We start from the raw sequence: 17055 nt of genomic DNA, 5'->3' as shown, positions 1-17055 counted from the left end.
CTATACTGTCTCTCCTGCGGTGAGGGTGATGCCCAGCCAGCCTCACTGACCGGTCGAGGCCAGGTGGTCCAGTCCAGAAATTCACGTGAGAGTGTGTCGAGTGCTGTGGGGTTAGTGAACTTATCATTTGGTGTTTACACAAGCTTGTCGTGTGTGCTGTGTCTGTAGCGACCAGAACCGCCCCCGCCTCGGACGGCTCGTGAGGAAGGGATAACATGTCGTGGCTCGCGCCCCGTGTGAAGAAGAGCTCAGACCTTTCGGCCCCCTGTGTGTCAGCATTAACCACGTCACTTTCGAAAGCAGACAGTGGTGAAGCCCAGCGCTACGTCCAAGTGAGTAGCAAACTAAGTGTACTGTAAGGATTTTGGGTCGTGGTAGTATTTGGATTTATTCCACAGAAGCCCTTGGTGTGTGCGGAGCCTCATCGAGAGTTCGCCCCAGGCTCGTGGCCCCCAGTTGTCCAAGCAAGGAGGGAGAGCCAGGGAAGCGTTCGGCTCCGTAGCACTTGACCCAGCCGTCCCCACGACACCCCTGAGGCGTACGCAGACGGGTGAAGGTATACGGTGCACGAACGTTGTGCGAAAGCCCACTGTCCAACGTACACGAGAAGTCCATACCTCGTGGATAACTAAATTGTGTGAGGTAATAAACCTACCTGTACTTACAGCAGCGCCCTGAGGAAAAAACGAACTGTGAAGAGAGAGTGAAATACCTACCTTTGTCCTAGTGCACCGCCTCGAAGTGAACGAGACAGCCTAAGCCCCGTGAGTAACTTACCTGTGTGATGTGTTAACCTGTCTGTGCTTAAAGCAACGTCCAGAGGGAGAAACGAACTGTGAAGAGAGAGTGACATACCTACCTTTGTCCTGGTGTACCGCCTCAAAGTGAACGAGACAGTCCAAGCCCCGTGAGTAACTTACCTGTGTGATGTGCTAATCTGTCTGTGTTACAGTCACACCCGGAGGAAGAAACGAACTGTGGTGAGAGAGTGAAATACTTACCTTTGCCTTGTTACACCGTCCCGAAGAGAGCGAGGGGCCCCCACAGGGAAAAACCTAAGAGTGCAGGAGATACGGATGAAAAAGCAGGCTAGTTGCCGTCCCGTGTTGAAATCAAGTCACTAACAGTTTTACTTGTTTTGCCTCCAGGAGGAACGGAGGGCGCCACTGATTCAAGGACCAAGCCCTAAAGGAGCCCCTGTCCCCATTCCTTGGTCCAAACTGCCCTGGAGGCGAGGAAGTTTTATTGCCCTTTCCCCTTCCCCTTCGTCTTTTAACTATTTAAATAAAGCTATACTTTTAAACTGTAGTATACTTGTCTGTCTGGTCATTGGAGTGGTCTTGGGAACCTCCTCGAGGTGGAAGTTAGAGAGGGGCGTGGCCTTTTAGTCACCTTGGGTCCGCCCCCGGCCGTGACAATAGCAATGATTAATAACTTATTTTTACAAGAATATTTGTACAATATTTTAAGAAACCAGTCATTTTATGACTGCTATACTAAAATAATCTCAGTCATAGTTACTGCTAACTGTTTATATATGTCCTAGTTAAACATTAGTAAACTAAATATGAATTTCATACATGCAACAATGCAATTCTATAGACTTGACAAGAGGTTCTCCTGAAATGTTTTCCTCTAATGTTTGAGACCTGACAGGGTGTGAGGATGTAGTTTTCTCTTACCTCCCTTAGTCTCATCATCTTTCCTTTCTGCTTCCCTTTCCCTGCTTTGCAAAAAAACATTTCTGACGTCCACAGAAGCCAATAGTAATCGAGTCAAAATAAGATTAACATTATAATTTAGAAACTTTAGTTTCGTCATGTTTTTATAAGCTAACATAATCGCGTGACGTTGAATGCGGATGTGCGTGGATAAACGCAATGACGCGCCGACATGGCTTTGTGCGTGTATGCATCAGTGCGCCTGCTGCATCGCTTATTCGCTTTTACAAGCGCATATAGATCCGTTTTTGTCGCTATTATCTTTTTAAAGGAATACACTAGTTAACTGCTAAAATCTTAACTTGAGATTTACACCGGGGCACAACAGATTTAGACTATGGCATGTGCCGCCTTCCTTGTGTGTTCTTGTGGATGCGCTCCGTTCATTTCCATGGTTTCTCGCGCTGGTTTCCCTGCAAACTGCGCGCAGCCAATTGGCGTATGAAACATCATCACGTAGCATTACGGCACAGTGTTCATGGGAAATGTAGGAAGTACTGCCAGAGGAATAAATGTCCAAGGACAGAGCATTATGTATCATGCATGCAATGCCTCATGCATCACCGGCCAAACTGGCTAGTAAGTTTTTATGAACACCCGCCAAAATTAATTTGAACCCGCATTTGGCGGGTTGGCGGGTGTTAATTTAGAACCCTGCTCGTAACCTATGTAGAAACACGCAGAATATAACCAGTTTTGGGTGACGTGGAAATGAATTTACCAATCTTTTAACTAAAAGCAAAACTTCACACATGTACCCGCCATTACATACACGCGACCTGTTCGTCCATCGTCAGACACAGTTAAACGCGTGCACCTCCAGAAGCATTGTAGCACAGATTGAAGAAAATCCATCGATGATTGAGATCTGATTGGCTGTATACTGTACTGTATATGATGTAAGTGATTCTCACAAAACACACGTGACATGACAATGTAAGAAAACATGAGTTTTGTCTAAAATCATTTTTATGTAAGTGTAAACTGTCAATGTCCTCAGACCATCTGAGGAGATTTCTATCTTTATACATATGCAAAACTGTTGTCAGTTTACTTGTCTGATATTTCAGCTATAAGCTACATCAACATTGAGACTAGAGTTAATTTGTAATGCTTGTCTATTCTGTGTTTGTATTCTTTTTCTGTGCTGTTTGTGTATGTTGCAGTTTTACACACACTGTACAAGTGCCCTTCATAAGTATTAGGGCTGTCACTTTTTATTCGATATTCGAATATGCATTCGAACATGACGTGAAATATCCGTATTCGAACTATAAATAAACCATCCGTTTTTTTTTTAATTCCATGTGTGGCGCATTTTTTACAGTAACACCTCGTAATAGGAAGGAGGCTGAGAGTGAGACCGACGACAGCAACTGTGCGCAAGAGAGGGAATCAAATGGGACCAAAATGAACCTCATGTGCATGTCAAGATAGAATTATAGTTTGTATATAAAATGGCATATTGTTTATAGTGTTAAATATTATAGCAGAATAAAAAGCTTGTGTTAATACGTTCGCATTATGAAATTAGCATGTATGAAGATAATTTCATCATTTTTACAACGCAATATAAACTTTATATAAAACAACAACAGCATTCATCTTTAACGGATTTGAAATGATCATGTGTTGACTGTCGCGCGTCACATAGACGACAGATATGGAAGGCCGCGGGCAACAAAAACGCGCGAAATCTTACACGTAAACAACACGTAAACAACGTGTTGTTTGCGCGTAGAATACGTGTTGTTTGCGCGTAGAATACGCGTCGATTTTTCACACGTAAACAACACGTATTCGTTGTTTACGCGTTGTTTACGTGTGAAAATTCGCGCGAATTTGGCCCTCGTGGCAACATGACCATTTCAACGAGTGAGCCTGATGAGTTCCTATTGGCTGCTGGGCAGTTGGGTTAAACCATTACTGTAGGCTTAGGGGGTTCCAGTCCATTTCTATGCTATGACACCAAAATGCAAGTAAAATGCTAAGGATCAACTTATGTCTTTGTGCTTTTTCCTTCTTACATGTTGGCTATAATGTAAAATACTGCAAATAAAATAACAGATTGTCTATACTTACACAAATTGCCCACCTTGTTGGCAAGCACTATGTACATTAACTAAAACAACACTCATTTCTCTTATCAGGCTCAGTGGTGTGTGGTTGGTGATGCCTGCATTTGGTGTGGTAGACCCAGGTTCGATTCCACCTTTTGCCAAGCAAGTTTTATTTTTGCTTTTGCTATCCCTGATCAGATTCCAAAAGCATATATATATATATATATATATGGAAGGTGGAAAACAGCACTTCACTGGTACATAATATCTGGCAGGGTTTGCTTAAGTGTATATGGAGGATTTTAAATGTCTCAGTTTTCAAAACATTTTACCAATACAGGCTGAACAACATTAATGGTAAAAAGGGTGCAGGAATACATTAAAAGAATAACAAGGATGCCATTACATGGTAGAACTATGATTAAATGTGTAATACACAAAAAAGCACTTCACTGGTACTTCATAATATCTGGCAGGGTTTGCTTGTAAGTGTATATGGAGGGTTTAAAATGTCTCAGTAAAGACACGTTACTAAGCCTATTGCTTGCACTTTTGGTGTATGTGCACTTGGAGATAACATTAATCAGAAAGATAACATCAGTCAGTAAGAGCCACCAAGTATACAGTATGTAAGAGCCACCCTGCACTTGTTAGAAAGACACATGGATTTTTAACCATTTCAGTGGCTTGTGGTGGGCAAGCTTCTCTCTTTTTACTATCACAAATCAGACTAGAAAAAAAACATTTTCAATGCAAAAAAGAATTATGTCTAAAGTGGAAATAAAGTGCTTCACTGGTACTTAATAATGAAGTGTTTATCTGGTAGTCCTATTGTTTGTACTATAAGCACTCTTTCAGTTTGACCAATACCGTCTGTACAACAACTGCATAATGTTGTAAAGGGTGCAGGTATATATTAAATTAATAAAAAATAAGCCACTACATGGTAGTACTATGATTGTGTTTAAATGTTAAAATATTTATATAAATTTATAACGTATACATGTTCATCAGTAGAAAAACTGTTTTTCTTTGGGAAAAATAAATGTCTTGAAAATGACAGACAGACAGACAGACAGTTTTGTACACTTTCTTTATTGTCATCTGAACTTAGTTTAGTTAGTTTGTAACTGCCGATTTAAAATGATGCACTGCAGCACACATAAGCATACATATATTCACATTTAGAACATCAAGAAGGGTGTGACATAAGATTTAAAAACCAAACAATCAAACATTAGCATGTAGAACACCAATGCCCGGTTTCACAGATAAGGCTTAAGGCAAAACTAAAATGAATGTTTCAGCTGTCTTAACTGAAAATAACTTGCACTGAGATATCTGAAAGTATGTATTTGGAAAAATGTGTTATTAACCAACCAACCAAATTTGCATGCAAAACACCAAGTAATTAAACTAAGTTATCAAAATCTTGGAAAAATAGGCAGTATTTTGTGCTCTCAAACGGTGGTGGTATGTACGCCGTCAAAGCTGAAACAACACCCACTTACTGTTTCTCAACTTTCAAATACCACTTCAACCTGAATGGATGGTCACAATTGTGTTAGGGGCGGGCAACCATTTGCATTATCGAGCAACCATTTTAGGACCATCTAAAATATCCTGAACTCAGAAATACACAATCTTTACTCTGCAATTCAGAACTACGTAGTTTACAGTCTTTGTTGTGTATTTCTGCAATACATTTTTTAAACATTTATAATGTGTTCAGAAACAATTTTTTAAAATTGACTTTACAGTGACTTAAGAAAACATTCAAATTTGTAAACATTTTAAGATTAAGTAGTTTCCATCACTGTGCCACAATGAGTTGGGACCTGCAACACGGTAGGTTCTTCGGTGCAGTCTTTGGGCCAACGCTCTACATGCAGCTCCAGTTGGGTTACTTGTTTAATAAAAACAAGAGAAAAATTATAGGACAACAAAGTACAGCGGCTCAGATTAAACCGTACTAGTGAGCGGAGTAATAATGTAATGTAACACTTTAAGTTAAGCTAATGTCAGCCGACCCCAAGGGGTTTAAAAAACTCCTAGGAAAACAACCCTTATAGGGGAAAAAGTCATTGGGAGAAAGAAAACCCTTGAGAGAGACCCAGACCTAGCTGATCCTAGAAAATATATACTATATATTGAATAGGCCTTCTATATTCTTAAAATGTATGGGAATTATTGTTAAAGGTTTAAATCATTTAAATTAAAAGTTAAAGTAAGTGGTTGGTTGTCACTAAGCAGAATTACGCGATCCAATAAAAAACTATACTATACGATTGATTAAGAATTAAAAAATTTAGAAATAAAGGGAAGCAGCGGGTGGTCGCTGGTCAGACATTGGCAGGGCATCACGATGATGGGAGGCCAGTAGATGGTGTGATGAGCTTCATGGCAGCAGGAACTGGGTCTGTCAGTCTCAGTGTCCTTGGGTTCTAGGACGAGACAGGGAAAGAGAAACAAAATCCTATTAGCATAAGTCATCACATATAATGCAAGTGTCATACAGTATAATGGATGAAAGTGTGCTCTGTTCCAGAAAAGCTAACTATTGCGGCATACGCATATTTAATAGGCGAATTATGTGAATCCTTTGTTAAAGAGATATGTCTTTAGTTTAGACTTAAATTGAACATTGTTGGGCAAAACATTCCAAAGCTTGGGACCTAAGTAGGTAAAAAGTATTTACTCTAACCATACAGTCCAAGTCTCCTTCGCGGCACTCGAATATTTATAGCTGCAAGCCTGGACCGAACAGCATTTGCCCCAATCTCCTAATTTTCTTCAACCAAATTCTGAACAATATCATAAAGTTGGGAATCTGAAAGGTGTGAATATCTCAAGACAGAAAGGTTGAACTCTCTAGGAAAGAAAAGAAAGATTTCATTGTAAGTGTATTGGCTTTTTGATGAACATGACAAAAGAAACATCTGATACAGATAACTAGGACAGCTATTATAGAGAAGCATTTAAGAAAAAACTCCTTTCAAAGTGTTCTATAAAACGACTTTACAATTTATACTTTTAAATATCTTAAAAGCATGCTTTAACAATACTGTAATATATATGTATTGCAAAACTATAAAAATTATAGTTCTTTATAATTTTGCTTAAAATAATAAGAAGAGTTCATGTTCCCCAAATCAGCATATTACAATGATTTTGAGGGATCTTGTGACAATGAAAACTGGAGTAATGGCTGATGAAAATTCACTGCTGTCAGATGTTGCACATATAAATGACTTTGACAGACAAAGCATTGTTTGTAAAGTTGAATTAGTTAATAAAATAATAGTCTGATTAAACAAGTCATGCTGCATGTGGTACCTGATATTGCTATGACAAACACAAGCCCACAAACAAAATAAATCGAAGTGCAGAACAAATGGTTCACACTGTAGTCACTACTAAGATAAATGATTAACTAATCAGTAGGTATAACATACTGATGTTTAGGTTTAAGTAAAAATTACTTATGCAGTTAATTATTTAATAATTAATATTACACTCTGTAAAAGCATGTGTTAATTTTTTTACACATTTTTTGTGTTTTGCGCTTTAACACATTATGTGCAGTTTCAACATATTATGTGTCACTTTGTGTTAAAATAAATAAAAGTGACAACACTTGTATTTAAAGTAACACAAAATGTGTTGTTCCAATAATAACAGAGATTTGTCTGTTTTGGGACAATGCATTTAGTGTGTTGTCCCAAAGCTAACACTGTTTGTGTTGTTTCTAACATCAAAACAACATTTTTAATCTGTTTAGAGTGTAGAATGCAATTCTCCATATTACCATATAGAAAGTGCCCCATTTAACTCTTGTGGATATGTTATTGACTGCTGCAGTACTTTGGTCGGGGAGTTGGGAGTCATCAGATTTGGTCATGTATTGCACAAGAGTGACCATTTTCACATAGTGGTGTACTTGAGGTAGTATTCTGAAACATGATAACAGAAATAATAAATAATGATTGTCTAAATATAACCCGTAAAAAACATAAGAGATTACAAACATCAATGATAAACAACTAACTTTACCATTAAGTTACACAACGCACTGATATATGACCAATAAATATCAGCATAAGATAACAACAAACTGCATAATGAAGTAAATACTACAAAACAACAATAATAAATTGAATATAGAAATGATACTGTATTGTTAATAAAGCAATAATTAAGCAGAAATGTTGCACTTTTGAAAGAATAAACAAGTAAACATTAAACATATTAGCCGCGATGCTAACGGCACTAATCTGCTCATAAAACATTATCAAATTTCACTCAAACAGATCTCGGTGCATCAAAGTTAACACAGCTGCGGTACATTGTAATAATCTGCATTGACGACAACAACATAGAAGAAAACTTACTTGTCACGGACTTTCACTTCCACATGAATGCTACATATGAATAACTGCATATGAATCCACGATCTGACTGCTACTCTGGAGTTACAGTGAGTTCTTCTTCTGGGTAGGGTTGCACCAGTCGTTCGTAAGTTCTTACTTAAACTGGGACGTAAAGTCCAAACTAGAGGCTTAGTAACTACTAGCTAGTTTATAACTAACACTTTACTTAATTCGGTTGCACCACTTGTTCTTAAGGCAGAACGTAGCTAGTAGGTCGTAAGCTCTCCATAAAGTAATGCGTTGTCGCATAGAATGACGTTTATTTTCCTTAACCCAATCACAAGCCTTATAATGGGCAAGCAGGAAATAGTCTGAACAGTACGTAATTTCAAACTCATTCTTGTCTCGCCTAAACTGAAAGTTAAAAAAAGACGTTAAAGCATATGTTATCGAACTCAAAACATTACACTTTTAATTGAAAATATATATCCCACACATGGAAGAGAAAATAAACAGGAAGAAATTTTAAATCTTATTTTAATTGATGGATACACAGAAAATTAAACAGTTCTTGAAAAGTCGTTGACGAATTTGCGGCTCTTCATAATTAATACGAGCTCATCGATGTTATATAATCTGGATGACATCTTATTCCAAACGTTATTCATGGACAGGGGCTTCCGTAAATATTTAGTTACAACGTATTGTTACGTTTAAACTAAGTTTAATGGTGCAACGCAAAAACATTTAGTAGTGCGTAAGTTGTAACTTAGTGCCTATTTACGTCGTAACTAAGCTACGTTGTAACTTACGCACAGCTGGTGCAACCGGCCCCTGGTGTTTTATGGCGGTTTGGCACACCAATAAACAAGTGATTACCGCCACCTACCGATCTGGCGTGTGGAGTGAACAGATTTTGAAAAAAGAAATACAAAAAAATAGATTCTATCTCTTGTTCTTGTGTTTTACAGGTATTTCATTACTAATGAATGTACTCTTGATTGTCTTGACTCGTTTCCTAACAATACTTTTAAAGAAGTGTTAACTCCCAACCATAATTCTTGTCTTTACGGTGAGTTCTTTGCTCGAAACACTGCTATACGTGTCAAAACGTCACACACAGAAAACTTTAACCCAGCAAACACAGAACGTTCCCCTAACGTTAGTTTTTGGTTATATTTTGGTTATTTTTTGGGAACCAAATAATAACTGTCACGTAGTGCCCCCTGTGTTCCTGTGTTTTGTCATTCTGGTGTTTTGTTATACTTGTGTTTTGAGTTTATACTTATGTCACTATGTACCTGTGTTCCTGTATACCCTTGTTCCCAGTTGTATCTACCTGTGTTAATTAGTGTCTCCGCCCCCTTGTTTGTAACCATGGTTATTCATTGTGTTCATGCCTCTCCCCTTGTGTGTTGTCCTGGTTACTGATTGTTTCTGCTTGGTCATTGGTCTTAGTCATTCATATATACCCTGCTTGTTCAGTCTGTGTTTGTGGTTTGTTAAATGATGTCGCTTGTCCCTTGTGTTTCCCTGGATTATGGTTTTTGTCATTTTTACACTTTCTTATTTGGAATAAACTGCACTTGGATCCGCTCCCCGCTTCATCGTGTCTTACCTGGTTCTCAGTCGTGACAATAACGTTCTGGGAACGTTCTTTTTAGGTTTTATTTTTTGCAACCATAAAATAACGTTCCCATAACGTTGCTGGGTGGTTATTTTTAAATAACCTAAAAATAACTTATACAGAACGTTATTTTTTGGTTATTTTTTGGTTATTTTTTTGGAACCATAAAATAACGTTCCCATAACGTTGCAGGGTGGTTATTTTTAATATAACCTAAAAATAACTTATACAGAACGTTATTTTTTGGTTATTTTTTTGGAACCATAAAATAACGTTCCCATAACGTTGCTGGGTGGTTATTTTTAAATAACCTAAAAATAACTTATACAGAACGTTATTTTTTGGTTATTTTTTTGGGAACCATAAAATAACGTTCCCATAACGTTGCAGGGTAGTTATTTTTAAAATAACCTAAAAATAACTTATACAGAACCTTATTTTTTGGTTATTTTTTGGGAACCATAAAATAACGTTCCCATAACGTTGCAGGGTGGTTATTTTTAAAATAACCTAAAAATAACTTATACAAAACGTTATTTTTTGGTTATTTTTTGGGAACCATAAAATAACGTTCCCATAACGTTGCAGGGTGGTTATTTTTAAATAACCTAAAAATAACTTATACCTAACGTTCTCTAATGGTTATTTTTTGGTTATGTTTTTTTTTTAGGAAATTAAGTAAAAGCATAATTAAACACATTATTTCTAAAATGAGCACGTCTGTTATGCGCGTGCTCCTCTGCACGCGCTTACCTCGCGCTCTTCACGAGCACCCAATTCGCATAATTTAAAAAATAACGGTCGTTAACGGTTTTCTTTCCTCAGAGACATACATTATATTAGCGTTTCTTTTTTTCTCTTTCTTTCTTTCTAAAGTAACTTAAATATGTGAGAAAAAATTTATATGTGAGTGATTTCCGATCCATTTGAGGAGAATATGATGTTAGAAACTTTTTATTGTCAAATAAACGAATAGCCGCCTAACTGTGGTAAGATCTTTTTACCTAAATTGAATGAAATGTTTATTTATTTGGCATTTGGTTTTTACTTCAGAGTCTAACATTATTTAAGCGATTTATTTTCTTTCTTCATTAGTAACTTTAATATGTGAAAACGAAAATATATTTTAATGCTTTTCATGAAGGAGAATGTGATGTTAGAAGCTTTTGATTGTTGTAAAAACTGAGAGCTATTCGGCTAACGTTAAACTGATCTGTTAACCTGAAGTGAATGAAATGCTTATGTATTTGTTGTCAATAGGTTTTACCTCAGTCTAACATTTATTCTAGCGGTTTATTTTCTTTCTTAATTTAGTAACTTATATGTAAGAACTAATAATATATTTTAGTGATTCCCATCTATATGAAGAGAGGATGTTTTTGATTATTGTAATAATGGAGAGGCGGCTAACTGTTGTGGTAAGATTTTTTGATCCAAAGTAAATTAAATGTTTATTCATTTTCAATAAATATCTGTTATAAGTCTTCTTTATTGTGTTGAAGTCATTTATATATTTGATAAAATACAATGCTATCTAAATTCAATGTGTGGTGGGTTAAGATTTTTTTATTTAAAATAACCTGTGTTATTCATCTAATGTTTCGATAGACATTTTTTCAGTAATAAAATAATTTAATTGTTATAAATGTTGTTATTAATATATTGGTTTATTCCTTTTTATATGGAAATGTGTTTAACTTATTTTGGATAGATATGATAGAAAAAAACACAACATGGAATGTACCAATAGACGTGCCATACTTCACTGCAGCTAGAATCTTGAGCTCTGCGCGCTCTTTCAGTGCGTGCACGGAGCCGGGGCAACGCGCACTGTCCTGCAGATCATTAAACTGTTTTTGTTCCATGTCAACTGTGCATACTCCCAGCAAAAATGTTTGGTTCCCAAAACGTTCTCCTAACGTTAGAATAACGTTCCCATAACGTTAGTTTTTGGTTCCCATAACGTTATTTTTTTAAGGTTTGTTTTTGGTTAGCCAGGAAAGTTTTCTTTACAAAAATAGAACGTTATTTTTAGGTTAGTTTTACGTTCCCCTAACGTTATTCTAACGTTATAATAACGTTAGGAGAACGTTAGTTTTAGTTTAGTTTAAAGTTTTTCTAACGTTCCCCTAACGTTATTCAAACGTTATAATAACGTTAGGAGAACGTTCGTTAAACTAACCTAAAAATAACATTCTATTTCCGTAAAGAAAACTTTCCTGGCTAACCAAAAACAAATCTAAAAAATAACGTTATGGGAACCAAAAACTAACGTTAGGGGAACGTTTTTAGAACCAAAAACTAACGTTAGGAAAACGTTTTGGGCAGAGGTGTAAAGAGTAGCTGAAAGCCATACTTGAGTAAAAGTACAAATTCATTAGTCTAAAAATTACTCCACTACAAGTTACAAGTCACCAATTTAAATACGACTTGAGTAAAAGTATTAAAGTAACCCAATTTAAAAGTACTCAAGTATTTTTACTCGTACTGAATGTTGGCTCAAAGATGCACTAGTCCTCAATACAAAGAGACATTGTAGGTCTGGGCAGTGAAAACTAAGAAAGTTTATTTATGAGGTTTTATTTCCTAATATAGAAAAGAAATCAAACACCTAAAAATTTTGACCTGGCAGAACAAACACAGATTAAACATAGTCATAGTCTTTTGACTAAAATTTAATTTAGTTTTAGTCATATTTTTGTCATCTGAATTGATTTAGTTTTAGTCTAATTTTATTCAACTAAATGCCATGAGATTTTAGTCTAGAAATCTACATTAAATTTAAACCCATTTCATTTTAGTCTAGTGTCATTGTGTCCTTGAATGTGCCATGCTGAAAAATATATAGCCTAACTTTGTGATATAAATATATGGTAACACATTACAATAAGGTTCATTAGTTAACATTAGTTTGCTACATTAGTTAACATGAAATTTTAACAATTACGAATACTTGTTAACATTAGTTAATGCACTCTGAACTAACATGAACAAACAATTAAAGCTTAAATTTTTATTAACTAACATTAACAAAGATGAATAAATAATGTAACAAATGTATTGCTCATGGTTTGTTCAAGTTAGTTAATACATTAACTACTGTTAACTAATGAACCTTATTGTAAAGTGTTACCAAATATTCTTATATAGGCCTATCCTAAAAAATATATAATTTTAATATTTAAAAAATTCCAGTAAACTAAAATTACACTAACAGAAATATGATAATGCATATTAAAAACGGGAAGTTGTTCATTTGAAAGATTAATTGAAAACACATGTAGTACGTAACACCATTATCTCACATTAAGTGCACTACATTTCTTCAGTCATGCATCCCTCTTTACAGTAAATACATTACAGCATACTTGATTAAATGTGAGGACAGTGAAATTGTACACTTATTATCAATCTTATAATGTACTTAACTTACTCGGGCAATCAGTACAGGACATTGCTGGTTTATTTTGGCTTATATAGTAATTTATATCAACCAGCTCAGGTTAGCTGATAAAGTAGCATCAGAGTATATAAAACATTTGTGCTTGCCTTTGACTTGCTGGGTTGACCCTCCTGTGATCGCGCTTCACTTGTTTTGATTGTAGCATCACAAGTTTAACAAAGGGTCCCTTGAGTGAAGCAAATGTGATATGCATCCATATGTTTGCTCTTTATCTCTTCTGTCAGACCAGACACAAACTTTTCTCTACAGTTTATGACATACGCAGCACGCAGATGTCCCGCAACAGTGGCTCAATGCAAGCCATTCAGCGTTTGACATCAAAGTACCGCGAGATCAGACTTCTCCATATGCATTTGATTCGCTCTCGCAGTACTTTGATTGCCCTACGTAGCGCCACAGGAAGTCCATAAGTTGTGTGTGTGCGTCTAACCTCGCAACGACAGATTTTATCCATCATCACGCTCTGGCACTTTCGTCTCGTTTTTATTTGACGAATAAACAATGTAGCGAGTAACGTTAAGTGTCATTTCAAATGCAGTGGAGTAAAGAGTACAAATACCCAATCAAAAATGTAATTGAGTAAAGAGTAAAAGTTGCTTATATTTTTGATACTCAGTACAAGTACAAAGTAGCCCAAAAAATACTTAAGTACAGTAACGAAGTACATTTACTCAAGTACTTTACACCTCTGGTTTTGGGAACCAAAAATTGTTAGCTGGGAAGTTCTTAACGATACCAATTAAACCCTTAGCATTGTTATTCTGTTTTCTATCATATTGATGATAAAAAATATCCATAAAAATGCAAAAAAAAAATAAAGATTCCATGTTTTCAAACCCTGTCCGATTCCTTCTGTTTAAGTGTAGAAGATAAAAGACTCAGGAGGTGTGCTTTTTAACATTAACCTTTTCTTAATATTAAGAAAATATGGTACCTATTAATTAATGTAAGTAATTGGCATGTGGGGGACGTGAAAAATGTAGCCTACGTTTGTGTGTAGAAGTCTGAGCTAAAGATACGCGGATTGTCCGCTATCGGTAGGTCAAGCAATTCTGATGAATATGAGAGTGGATGCGTGAAACCACTGACAATGAAATATTATCTACATTTCTAACATGTAAACGCGTTAAAAAGTTCTGCGGATGTGATAATTTACTGGTCTGCATGTGTGACAGACACAATAAACTTTAGGCTACACGTTCGTTTAAAAACATATTAATTTACCATATCTGTCACGGTAATGAGACTATGGAGGGTTTGGGTGAGGATATAAATTAAAGAACACCATGAGGTGACCCCAAATAGTCAAATCATCACAGATCGTGGGTGAAGTCAGGTTGACGGATGAAACCGGATACACAAACAGGCAGACCTCCACGCGAAGACGAGACCACAGGAACACACGAACACGATAACACAGGTAAGACACGTAGCGTAATCATCTGGCAGTAAGAGGAGAGAATGAGTGAGTATATATGCCGTCTGGGTAACCACCGCCAGCTGGAGTAAAGCAATCACGCACACCTGCACTCACTCAGATCGTTAGCGATCAGACACGCACACGCACACGCACACTTCAGTCATACAGACAAACACAACACAGAAAGTCACGATGGACTTATCCTACCGTGACAGTACCCCCTCCCCCAAGGACGTCACCTGACGTTCTCGGGCTCCTAGACCTGTGATGGAAATCATCAATAAGGGAGTGATCCAATATGTCCCGGGCAGGAACCCAACTTCTCTCCTCCGGACCGTAACCTTCCCAATTCACCAAGTACTGAAATCCGCGTCCCCTCCGTCTGGAGTCCAGAATACGATTAATCGAATAAGTTGGTTCCCCATCTACGATACGAGGCGGGGGGGAACCGGGACAGGCGGTTTAAGACGAGATTTAAACACGGGTTTAATTATGGAAATGTGGAAAACCAGATGAATTCCTCTGTACACAGGAGGGAGATTAAGGCGGACTGTTACTGGGTTAAGGATCTTAGCAACAGAGAATGGGCCGATAAATTTGGGAGTCAACTTATTCGAGACGGAACGCATCGGAATATTCAGAGTAGAAAGCCACACTTTTTGACCCACGACGTAAACGGGAGGCTTTGACCGGTGGCGATCAGCCTTAGCCTTGGTGCGTAGTCTCGCTTGGAGTATAGCCTCACGTGCTCTACTCCAAGTGCGACGGCACCTCTGGACGAAAGCGTGTGCGGAGGGGACCGCGACCTCGGATTCCAGACTGGGAAATAAAGGTGGTTGGTACCCTAAGCTACACTTAAACGGAGATATGCCCGTAGCTGACACTGGTAATGAATTGTGCGTGTACTCCACCATTGAGAGTTTTTGGCTCCAGGAGGAAGGATTTTTGGAAGCCAAACATCGCAACACTCTCTCCACGTCCTGATTGGCTCGTTCGGTTTGACCATTGGTTTGAGGATGAAACCCCGAAGATAGACTAACCGCCCCTAGCAACCTGCAGAACTCTCGCCAAAATTTAGATATAAATTGGGGACCTCTATCGGAGACCACGTCTGTCGGGAGGCCATGTAACCGGAATACGTGGTCTATGATAACGACCGCTGTCTCCTTGGCAGAAGGCAATTTGGGCAAGGGAATAAAATGAGCCGCCTTCGAGAATCGGTCCACTACGGTTAAAATCACCGTATTGCCCTGGGAGGGTGGGAGGGCGGTAATAAAATCGAGCGAAATATGGGACCAGGGTCTCGAAGGGACAGGCAGCGGTCTAAGTAATCCGTCAGGAGGACGATTAGACGACTTACCCACAGCACAAACCGAACAAGCCAACACAAAATCGTGTGTGTCACGAGCCATCCCTGGCCACCAGAATCGTTGCTTAACCAAAAATTTGGTTCGACTGACACATGGATTGCAAGCTATACTGGAATTATGGCTCCATTTAAGTACCTCTGATCTCAGTCCCTCTGGCACAAAAAAGCGGTTCGGTGGGCAACGGGCCGGGGGCGTTACCCCTTCTAAGGCTTTGGTTACCTTGGATTCGATCTCCCATGAGAGCGCGGAGATGAATAGAGTCTCCGGTAAAATGGGCTCGGGAGAGGAAACACGATCGGAACGCTCAAAAATGCGGGACAAAGCATCAGGTTTGGTGTTTTTAGAACCTGGACGGTAGGACAATGTAAAATCGAAACGACCGAAAAATAAAGCCCACCGAGCCTGCCTAGAGTTCAAACGTTTAGCAGATTTAATGTATTCTAAGTTCTTGTGATCAGTTTAAACTATGAAGGGCACACCCGACCCCTCAAGCCAATGACGCCATTCTTCCAGTGCTAGTTTAACAGCCAACAACTCCCGATTACCAATGTCATAATTACGTTCAGCAGGCGATAAACGATGGGAGTAAAACGCGCAGGGATGCACCGTTCCGTCTGAGGATGTGCGTTGGAATAACACGGCTCCTACCCCCACATCTGACGCATCGACCTCCACTATGAACTGGCGTTTACGATCAGGGGCCACGAGAATAGGGGCTGAAACGAAGCAGCCTTTCAGTTTGGCAAATACAGTCTGGGCTGCATCCGACCACCTGAACGCCGTACTAGGGGAGGTCAAGGCGGTCACAGGTACGGCTAGTTGGCTGAAATTGCGAATAAAATGCCGGTAAAAATTGGCGAACCCCAGAAATCTCTGCAGGGCCTTGCGAGACTCTGGGGATGGCCAATCAACCACAGCCTTAACCTTCTCCGGATCCATACGGACACCCTCAGTCGAAATGATGTGCCCTAGAAAGGAAACAGACTGTGCATGAAAGTCGCATTTCTCCGCCTTGACAAAAAGC

At 38.3% G+C, this 17055-nt stretch overlaps 1 long non-coding RNA gene across 1 annotated transcript; it reads right to left on the bottom strand.

Annotated features, from left to right (window-relative positions):
- Nucleotides 1-4866: 4866 nt before the first annotated feature.
- LOC135758549 (uncharacterized) lies at nucleotides 4867-8294 on the bottom strand. The gene is made up of 4 exons (XR_010536515.1): nucleotides 8173-8294; nucleotides 7590-7734; nucleotides 6486-6652; nucleotides 4867-6225 (listed from the first exon to the last, which is right to left on the bottom strand). It is a non-coding gene; the product is annotated as an uncharacterized lncRNA (long non-coding RNA).
- Between the last annotated feature and the right edge of the window lie 8761 nt (nucleotides 8295-17055).

This window comes from Paramisgurnus dabryanus, chromosome 15 (genome assembly GCF_030506205.2).
Source record: "Paramisgurnus dabryanus chromosome 15, PD_genome_1.1, whole genome shotgun sequence".
Lineage (NCBI taxonomy): Eukaryota > Metazoa > Chordata > Actinopteri > Cypriniformes > Cobitidae > Paramisgurnus > Paramisgurnus dabryanus.
Note: the sequence above shows the minus strand (reverse complement) of the source record. Positions and strands in the feature narration are given on the sequence as shown.